This window comes from Gadus chalcogrammus, chromosome 19, assembly GCF_026213295.1.
Source record: "Gadus chalcogrammus isolate NIFS_2021 chromosome 19, NIFS_Gcha_1.0, whole genome shotgun sequence".
Lineage (NCBI taxonomy): Eukaryota > Metazoa > Chordata > Actinopteri > Gadiformes > Gadidae > Gadus > Gadus chalcogrammus.
In genome coordinates this window covers 615,563-626,009 of record NC_079430.1, presented here as the reverse complement: position 1 = coordinate 626,009, position 10,447 = coordinate 615,563, and the positions used below count along the sequence as shown (strand labels likewise).

The window sequence follows — 10,447 nt, the reverse complement described above, 5'->3', positions numbered from 1 at the left end:
AAGAACCAGTTCTTCTTGTTTTAGGGAACAAGTTCTTGTCGTTCACGTTCGTTGTGAATGAATCGGTCGCGACTCGCGACCGACCCATCCCCAAACGCGCATCAGTGGGCTCCGACTCCGGCTCTGAACTCTCTCTGACCTTTTCAAACGCAACTAATTATCAGGTGCGTTTTCAACGAATCAACGATCAGAGAATACTGCCGTGATCATGTTGTAGGTAGGTAGATGTTACAGCTGTTAGTCTGCTTTTTTTTAAATAAATAATCCTCTCGTTCATTTTCTCAGAGCAGAAAATGAACGAGAGGATTTTTTATTTTGGCGTGACATTTCTTGCGTGTGCGTGACAGCGTGAGATTGATGGTGAAAGCGTGAGAGTCGCCAGGGGCGTGACTGTTGGCAACCCTGCGTTCTGCTGGTGCAACCAGCTGCAGGGCCTTTGCCCGGGACTCGAAGTAGTGCCCGATATTATTCCAATATGCGTTAGATACAATTCCCTCCCTTATGCTTCATAGTAACCATTCCGAAATAGGCGTACTTTAACAAATAAAGTGAGTTAAAAGCGACCAAGGATTGGACTACTTTCTTCAGAAAAAACGCAACATATCATTATAAAATTGCTATTGTAATATATGAAAAAAAGTTTTTTTTCCTTCAGTCTAACCCTGTCTTCGCTTGGCCCAGCTTTCCTGATCTAATTTTCTCCCGAGATGACGTTAAATGACGCGTTTGATGTCATCTCGGGAGAATTGTTTTTGTCTGCTAGAAGGGCCGAGAACTACAAAACACTGCTTCTGTAAATGTGTAAGCCCACAAATAAGGAATGAGGGAGGTGGGAGCTCGCATACTAGGTGTAAAAACAATATCCGCCATGTAACTTAACCGCTTAGCACAAGAACTAGACCGACGCAAACCTCCGACTATGGCAGAAGCTAATTTGCAAAGTTGATTTTGAAAATATATTGCTGGATTCTGACCTTCAGGGCTATTTGTACAAGCAAAATACAGCCAGGAAGAATTGAGAAGAATAGAGGAGGAGGTTGCTGCGGCTGCAGCTGAACAAGCCTTGCCTGTTGCCGAGGACGAGGAGCCGGAGCGAGCAGGAGTGAACTGGTGGTGTACCTGTTTGCTCTGTTCGCCTATAGACAGCACCATGTGCTGCACCGAATTTCAGCGATGCCAGTTTCTTCGAGAAGAAATGGCTGAAACTGGCGAGGACGGGGCCGTGTGTGTAACCTCTCACCCAGGCTTCACGCCTCATCTGAACTGTTGGGTATTGGATACATATTTCCGGAACCAGAAAGTGAACTGGAAACGCTAGCCAAAGCCCGCTGGGAGAAACGGACGTCTGAGCACAGTGTTTTTATTTTAATAACACGTTGGCTATAATAGTATTGAGTCCCGGGGAATGTGACAATGTGGTTATCCGAAAGTAGCCGACCTCATTGGCAGAGCATAGGCTGGGTTATGTTATCTTGAAGTCTGTAATGCTGTATAGGCTACTCAAGGCATAATTTATCTTGCTTTGCTTTTTTTATCTCGCTAATTTTGTTCTTTCTTTCTTAGACAGTATCGGCTTACATCTTACCAGCGTTTCCTGGAGTGTAGACTGCAAGGCGAGAGAATTGGGAGAGGCAATCACCTTGTTTTGCCAGCCTGTGTTGTCCAGGCTATCAGGGCTAATTACCCAGCACAGAATGGGCAGTCCCGTGGCTACCATGAGACAGTAGATGCCCAAGATGAGCTGTGATTTTTAGCAAACGCACTATACGTATCATTTGTGTATATAGCAGAGGTGGGGGCAAGCAAGCAAGTCTCAAGTCATAACCTTCAAGTCTCAAGCAAGTCCCAAGTCACTGTGGTGAGAATCAAGCAAGTCACAAGTCAAGTCATTGCTCAGGTCAAGCAAGTCACAAGTCAAGTCATACAAAAATCTGATCATCTAACCCAGTTTCCACATTTAAAAATCGGTAGAGTGAGTGGTTCATAAGTTGAGTTTTATTTCAACATTAACAATAACAATGTCTTAACATTAACAATAACTCAAACTATTCAAAACATTCCAAAACCATTATGTGAATAGGCCCAAAACTGAAGGCAGCTCTGTCCATCACAAATGTCCAGGTAGTGGTTCAACTGAGTTTGGGGACTGGAACTTGAACCCTCTTAATTTTTTGCGGTATGCCGAGAACAGCCCAGTCTGACGCTCTGGCTCTGACGGTGTAATTTTACTTGAAAATCACTTGAAATCATTATTATAACCCACTTACAGCCACTGAGTTAGAAGTAGCCTACTGACATGAAAATTAAACAAGTCAATCATCTGTGGAACGGGCAGGGCTCGAAAAACTCCAGCCAATGATTTTCAGAACCACCGAGTGGCATTGGACAGTAAGTACGTCAATCAAACGGTCGTACTGCACTCCCCCTCCCCCGCGAGTGACCCCTTCGTGCACGTGCACGTACTCAAAGCTCGTGACCCAGAGCAAGCTTCTGTTTGTTCTTATCCTGCGGTAGCTACTGGAGCTTGCTAACTAGCTAATCCACATTTGGACCTAGCACTAGAAGACAACCCTAAACTCCAACCTAGCGCTCTTGCGTGATTGCGCGTCCATGTACTTGGAATGGGTGGAGTCAGAGTCAGCGTTGAACGAGAGGGGGTAGGACCATTTGAGATGTGTATTTTTTAAATCGGCTGGCGTATCGCAAATCCCATATCCAACATTTAATCTAACTTTAAAAAAGTCATTTCGAGTCATCTGTCTCAAGTCTAAGTCAAGTCTCAAGTCATGAAGACCAAGTCAAAGTCAAGTCGAGTCTTTTATCATTGTTAGTCAAGCAAGTCTCAAGTCCTCAAATTTGCGACTCGAGTCCCCCATGTCTGGTATATAGTTTATGTTTCATGAATAAAACTTCAAATTCATGTTGGTTGTTGTGATTTGTTTAGTATACCAAGTTCTGTTTAGTATACCAAGTTCTGCTGTATAAGATAAACATCTAAAATGGGGAGAAAAGGTTTACAAATACTTGATATGCTGAGCTACTGTAATTAGCAAATGTTTTTATGCTGTACAGTAAAATACAAATGATACCTAAAGTACTTAATATAATCTATTCTTGCTACATTCATACATGATGGCTGTATGTAGAATCTACTTTGCATCTTCATGATTTATACCACATAAATTGTAGTTTTAACCATATGATTAAACCATATGGAAAAAAGTTAATCTGACAGAAATTCAAATAATTATTGCAGTGAAGTCTCCTGCTCACAAGTTTGTTATGGTGAACATGGGTTTACACAGGAATCCAAGGTAAGGTGTTAAAAACAATAAGATTTTATTCACAAAGTAAAAATGATCCAATATGTCAACATTACAAAGATGCAATTTAAAGTTTTTAAATGTTTTATTGTAAAAGATACATTAAAGGCATATTGTACGGGACCAGTGATATGCACTTTTTAATATGTTGTTGAAATTGTTTTTTACATCCTGACAGCAATAAATAACTTATGGGCAATGAAAAAGAAGCGGAAAAAAAAACGAATTCTGTATCTGCTATAAACCTGTTAAAATGCTTACCAATCGGAGACACTGTGCCCGGATCTAAAGAACCAATCACAAGCCTGCGCGTTCTCTCCCCTCTGTGTACGAGCCTGAGCCGGCCTGAGCGCGTTCACGGAGGGCAAAGAAAGCGTTGTTGTCATAGTAGTTCATGACAGTGGACTAGACCTAGTGAGCCTACAACGTTTACACAAAGGAAGAGAAACAACTGAAGTTACCACTGCCACCGTTACTTGCCCCGGTTCATCCTTTTAAAAAGGCAAGAAAAAGAAAGACAGAAACTGAAAAGGCAGCAACAAAAAAGAAGTTGGAGAATGCTCGAGGAAAAACAAGAATAAATATTGGATTAGCTTTTCAGCGATGGCGACAGCTGAGGGAGTTGAATGGCCTGAAAAGTGACGCAATGGTTGCCGTTGAAGTAAGCCGTAAGCAGCAGCAGCGCTCGTGCACGGCTCTGTGTCGAGGGGTGGGGGCAGGGAGTCCTGAAGGGTGGGGGAGGAGTTAAACGGAACTCCGAAGAGAAGCTAATTTCAAATCATGCTAGCTCTCTCACATCATACAGTATAGCTTTAAAGTAAATAAAAAAATCGGTTGAATGTACCTATCCTATCACACCCTAAAAACAGAAACGCCACCTTCAACAGACCCAGGCTCCATACATGCAAGCTCCAGGTTGTGTCAATGCCGATTCTACCTATCCTATCCTATGGCTATCACAGCCTAAAAACAGCAATGCCTCCTTCAACAGACCCAGGCTCCAGGTAGTGACGATGCCCATACTATCCATCCCCATGGAACATGGGTACTTCAGCAGTGCACTGTGAAAGACCTCCAGCGGCCCTGTATGCAATAAAATAAAAGGGAAAATAATATGAGAACGAAAACATGACCATTAGGGAGTGATTTTGTAAAGTAATCAAGCTTATAAGGAGAACTATTATAAACCCACCAGTGTGTTTGAACAGGGCCATCTGTTCCATGTCTTTCAACAGCCTTTTGTCATTGACCTGCGATTCGAGAATTTGGAACGCCGAAGACTCCCTCTTCATCCATTGGCGCTTGATTTGCTCCTGGGCTGCTATAGGTCGATGTCCACACCGGTTTGTTTGTCCGTCATCATTTGTCCATTCATGCTCATTACACACATGGGTCCCTATCTTGCATCCGGCGCAAGTGACTTAGTCACTGGCGCATGTGTCGTTGCTAGTTTACAACTGGCGCAGAGCGTTTGGGGGTTGGTTGGGTTGTCCGTCAAGAATCAGGAACCACAATTCTGAATACTGTGAAATTCAGAGAAAGTGAGCCCAAAACATCGGAAAGTATAGTATGTCCTTGAGACATTCTTTATTCGACTTGTCCAAATGTTCGTAGGCGTAAATTAAAAAAAAAAATACAAAACGAAAAATGAAAAGTTGCAAAGATTTCTTGGCGTGCGCCTGGCAAATCCGCCATCATAATAGCAATCCGCCATGGAACAAGCGCCGATCGCTCTTAAAGGGGATGCAAGAAAACGCTCTGATTGGTTCATTGCACGTTACGCCCAAACCACACCTACGGGTAATTAGGCTGCTTCAGACCAACCCTTTTGACACTCATTTATCATTTATCCCCCTGTAAAATAGCGATAGCGCCGTAGAACTGCCCACAAAGCTACTTGCGCTTTGCGCTTCCCACTTGCGTTTCAGACCGTTAAAATAGGGCCCATGGTGTAGAATGGACTGCCATCTGCATTTCAGTTTCTGTATGATAAGTATTTACAATTCTTAACACTATATATTTTGTCTCTGAAAAACAGATGAACAAAGCCTTTGATACTTTACCTCTGTATCACCCTTGCTTGATGCACAGGTAAACCACATGTGGTTTGATTATTGATTATTAATTTAGAAACTTACAAAACAATGAAAAGCTTGTCACTTTACAAACCAACAATGACCTGCTCCATGCAGCAATAATTTCACTCACTTTCATTTTTCCTTTTCTGTATCTTCTTCCTGAAACCTGAAAGAATACATTTAAAAATCCCATCCTTTTATCTGGAATATATAAATCACTCTTTGCTGCAAAGCTCTTGACATGATGTGTGAATGGGGAGGGCTGGAGAATGGTGGAGGATTATGTTTGGGAGTGTGTGTACAGGGAAAGCAAACAATACGTACCTTTCGCTGCATGCCAGATGTCAAACTCATGCTGGACATTGGGGAATTCTTCCCTCATGATCTTACGTATCGATGTGGAGCGTTCCGTGGTTATCACCTCAATATCCAAGCCATCACCCATGATCTCCTTCATGCCCCTTTTGAAACCGGTTGGTTCGATAGCAACAGAGCTGGCGGATTCTGTAGGCTAGAATTTTTTTATTTTCCAGTGTTAATCTTTTATTTACCTGCAGCAGTTTTGTGTGCATAATCTCCTTGGTGTCGTCCAACATGAGGGTGTAATGGCAGTATTTGGCACTGAAACCTGGCGTGTTCACCGGTCATCCCCTGTCAAGTGTAGCTTCTTTCCATCCTCCTGTTCTACACTGTAAAAACGAAAACTTAAAATTGTTGGTCTCATTATGATTTCTGAGTAAAATGAATATAAAACATTAAGTATTCATGTCAACTGTGCAATGCAATTTAGTCCAACCAACAATGTTGAGTTTTGGGTCAAGAGTTGGGCTCACTGTAGTCTCTTTGTTAGCAAGACACACGGGTTTAAGTCAGACTCTGTCTGAGGCTAGGCCAACTACGGTGCACATGCGCATTTCGACACTACCCCCCGGGGAGTCTGGGTATTCGTGATGCCGGTTGGGAAAAAGGGGTTTATTGCCTTTTGTCAATTTGTTTCTGTTTGGGGTCTTTATTGTTTGTGTGTTGTTTATTGTGCGTAGTGTTGCCGCCACCGTTACCGAGACTTGCATGTCCGTTGGTTGGGTGTGCGGTGCGCTGTGTGTTGTGGGTGTGTGTTAAATAAAGGCAGCTCTCGGGATCGTGCGGTGTATGAGGCACGAGAGTTGCATCACCATTTAACCTGGGCTCCCGTCTCGTGCAGAACAAGTTTGACCATAATGTCAAACTTGTATCACCATAAAGAAAACAGTTATTACTAGTATAACATTAGATTCTATCACTCACTGAAAATGATATGTCGTTTAAAAACATGTTCTGTTTGCCTGGAGAACAAACAATTATAACAGCGATAAACAACGCTGCTTTACTTTGTTTTTAACCAATTTCAGCAATTTCCCCCGATAGCAGCTATTATTGTGTACTTTGTAAACAGAAATATAGTCGAATACTATGATAGTCTTACCTGTAGGCGAGTGTGTTTTGCTGCGGGAGGTGCATCAGAAGTCCCGACCTGTTTGTCATCTGGGAACGGGCAGCGAAGACGGACGGAACAGCAGTTGGTTTGAGAGTGTTGTGTTTCAGTCACTATATAGTTCTAAAACTGTTTAAGAAGAAGTTGACGGGCACATGGCAGACTGATGAATGAATCCAATCTTTTATTTGAAATCCACGGTAACAACCAGCGCGTGTTATCTAGGTCGAGCAGAGTACCAAGAGAACCCTCTTGTGGCGATTCTGCCTAATATACCTATATGAACAACCAATAGGAGCCCGGCACCTAATGCCAACCAATCACATTGGGAAACCTGCAAACTGATACAACTACTGTATAACATTCTGTGTTGGGAACACCACAGGTCCTCCCCTGTAAATTCAAACTTCTTCTTTTTTTTTTTTTACATTATACATTACAGATTCCATTTTTTTTTTTCAACCAATCTGCATTTGATTCACAAGTTCAGTCTATCAGGAGGACGTCTGTCTCTCACAGGACAGAGGACAGAGTATTCCGTTCCACCACTGGCGGGGGTGGTTCCAAAGGTCGTCGATCTGACGAATCAGTGTCCACATTGAAATCATAAATGTTGTAAGAATCACAAGAGTCCATTTGAGTCGAATGATTTGGATTTCCCTTGACACCCAAAATCTGGTTCACATGACTTTTCAAACACTTTCCCTTAACCTCAACACTGTATGTGACAGGAACCAACACTTCACGTACAACTCCATTCAACCATTTCTCCCCTCCCCTGTAATTCTTTACCAACACTTGTTGACCAACCTTGAAAAACCTAACACGGGGAAGATTTGGTTCAGACTCAGTCTGCATTCTCTGAGAGAACTCTGGTTTGATAAGTGACAACCTGGTTCGCACCTGTCTTCTCAGAAAGAGCTCAGCTGGCGTTTTCTCTGTCTTAGTATGGGGTGTGTTTCTGTACCCAATCAGAAAGTTCGCTACACAGTGCTCAAGTGTCATACCACCAATGGCTCTATTCTTTGCAAGGGATTTCTTAAGATTCTGAACCAATCTTTCAGCTAAACCATTACTTGCAGGATGGTAAGCAGGTGATTTGATGTGTTTTACTCCATTGATAGTAAAAAATGACTCAAACTCTTGCGATACGAACTGAGGTTCGTTACCAGTTAAAACCTCTTTAGGCAACCCATAAGCTGCGAATAAATTCCTCAGTGCTTCAATCGTCTTAGATGATGTAGTAGTGTTCATGGCAACTATCTCTGGCCATCTAGCATAGGCACCCATCACTACTAAAAACATCTGTTTGTGGTCCTCAGCAAAATCAAGATGTACCCTTTTCCATGGACTCGAACACCATTTCCATGTATGGACTGGTGCTGTAGCAGCCATACTACGCTGCTGCTGACAAATAGTACACCGATTCACTTCACGTTTATTACTGTCATCTAATGTAGGCCACCAGAATTCTGGTGGCGAGGGATTTCATTTTAACTATTCCCCAGTGGTGCTCATGTAATTCAGACAATAACCTGTCTCTCCGTTTATCAGGCACTACCACACGGTAACCCCATAATAAACAATCATCCTCAATGCTAAGCTCTAATTTTCTCTGAAAGTAAGGCTTCAGTGACTCATCCTGTACATGTTTAGGCCACCCAGTTAACACCAACTGTTTAACCACTCTTAACACAGGATCTCTGTCTGTTTCTTTGGCTAATTCTCTAGCAGTAAGAGGTAATTATTCCAAGTAAGACACTCTGTAAATTGGGTTTGACACCACATCTACCTCAGGCTTCACAGGTAATCTTGATAAGCATCAGCATTGCTATGCTGCTCTGACTTCTTACATTGGATTTCGTATGTATACGCTGCCAAATTTAGAGCCCATCTTTGTAATCTAGCAGTGGCCAGGGTTGGCACACCTGTCTTAGGCCCCAAAATTTTCAACAGCGGCTTGTGGTCTGTCAATAACAGGAATTTCCTTCCATAAAAATAATCATGGAATTTCATAACTCCAAATACAAGACCCAGTCCCTCTTTTTCCAGTTGACAGTAATTCTGTTCTGTTTTCGTTAGCATTCTCGATGCAAATGCAATAGGTCTCTCGCTTCCATCTTTCATTTTTTGGCTGATTACAGCCCCTACCCCATAAGGAGAAGCATCACATGCTAGTATGATTTGTAAATCTGAATCAAAATGTACTAACAATTTATCTGACTGAAGAGACGTCTTTGCACTTTCAAATGCACTTTGACATTTCTCTGACCATTCCCAGGTTGCATCTTTATGCAACAATGCTGTCATTGGCTGAATCAGAGTAGATAGATTAGGGATAAACTTCCCATAGTAGTTTAACAGAGCTAAAAATGACTTTTCCACAACCAATAGGAGCACGCCACCTAATGCCAACCAATCACATTGGGAAACCTGCAAACTGATACAACTACTGTATAACATCTGTGTTGGGAACACCACAGAGAGCGTGCCTCATCATTCTGAAAAGATTTACATCATAATCCTCCAGTTTGAAATGGAGACTGCATATCGTTTTTCCTTTTATAATTTCCATACCGGCGTCTTCTCCAATTGTGGGGTTGTTCGCCCGCAGCCATAGTTGGCAACGCTGATCGTCTTTCACTGGAAAAACGTGAAAACTTACTCTCTGTCCCATCCCAGACTTTTCGGTGCAACCGGGTACCAAACAACCACTGGGCATTATTGCGTTTGAAAAAACGAGAGCAGAGGTCGAAACTAGTCAACGTATCACAGGGATTTGTTTACACAAAACTTGCGCCAACACTCGCGCTAGGACCATGGGTCCTAGTTGGAGGATTTCCTACTTTTGAGCCAGAGAGACACTTTCTGCCTTTTCTCAGGCTATTTTTTTTCACATTTATAATACATATAATTATTTACTTCATATAACCTTATCTCCTCCGGTGAAGTATCTCTTTAAAGTGCGTATTGGAAGTTAATGTTTTTAAAAATATTTATGCATAACATTCTCTGAAAATTGCCCTTTGAAATCAAAATGCAGGATTTTATCAGTTTAAAAAAGTATATCGGCAAAAAATCCAGTTTTAAAGTGACTATTTTGAGCAAGGCTTCAAAAACCGTTGTTTTTTTATGTGATACGTCAAACGCGTCATATTACGTAGGAATTGGTAGACGCGGTCGCTGTTGCTGCCTAAGCTCTATGCGTAGTTGTGAGTAGTTACCGCGGTGAGCGGTCTTGTATTTCCCCCCCCCTGTGGTTTTTGTTTTTTTCTAATCGACAAGATGAGGTTTTGTATCTGTGGGGGTTGTTCCAACTCCGACCTCCTGTCCGACCATCTCCGATTTCACAGTTTCCCTGATCGGAGAAAGGATGGAGCAGGCTTTCGAGCCTGGGTGCATTTTGTACAGGTGAAGAGAAAGGACTTTTTTTTCGCCTCTGTCACCAAATACACGTTCATTTGCGCGGCTCCTCTGCTGCCTCTGCGTGTGTTTGTTTTGCATTGTCATGAGTGGACCCAGTCTGAGCTGATAACCTGTAATAACCCCGCTGCCTCACACCGCCAGCACGGATC

The 10,447-nt window shown here is 42.5% G+C and overlaps 1 long non-coding RNA gene across 1 annotated transcript; it reads right to left on the bottom strand.

Annotated features, from left to right (window-relative positions):
* Positions 1–4,520: 4,520 nt before the first annotated feature.
* LOC130372677 (uncharacterized) lies at positions 4,521–10,138 on the bottom strand. The gene is made up of 4 exons (XR_008893393.1): positions 6,864–10,138; positions 5,726–6,090; positions 5,532–5,567; positions 4,521–4,846 (listed from the first exon to the last, which is right to left on the bottom strand). It is a non-coding gene; the product is annotated as an uncharacterized LOC130372677 (long non-coding RNA).
* Positions 10,139–10,447: the final 309 nt, after the last annotated feature.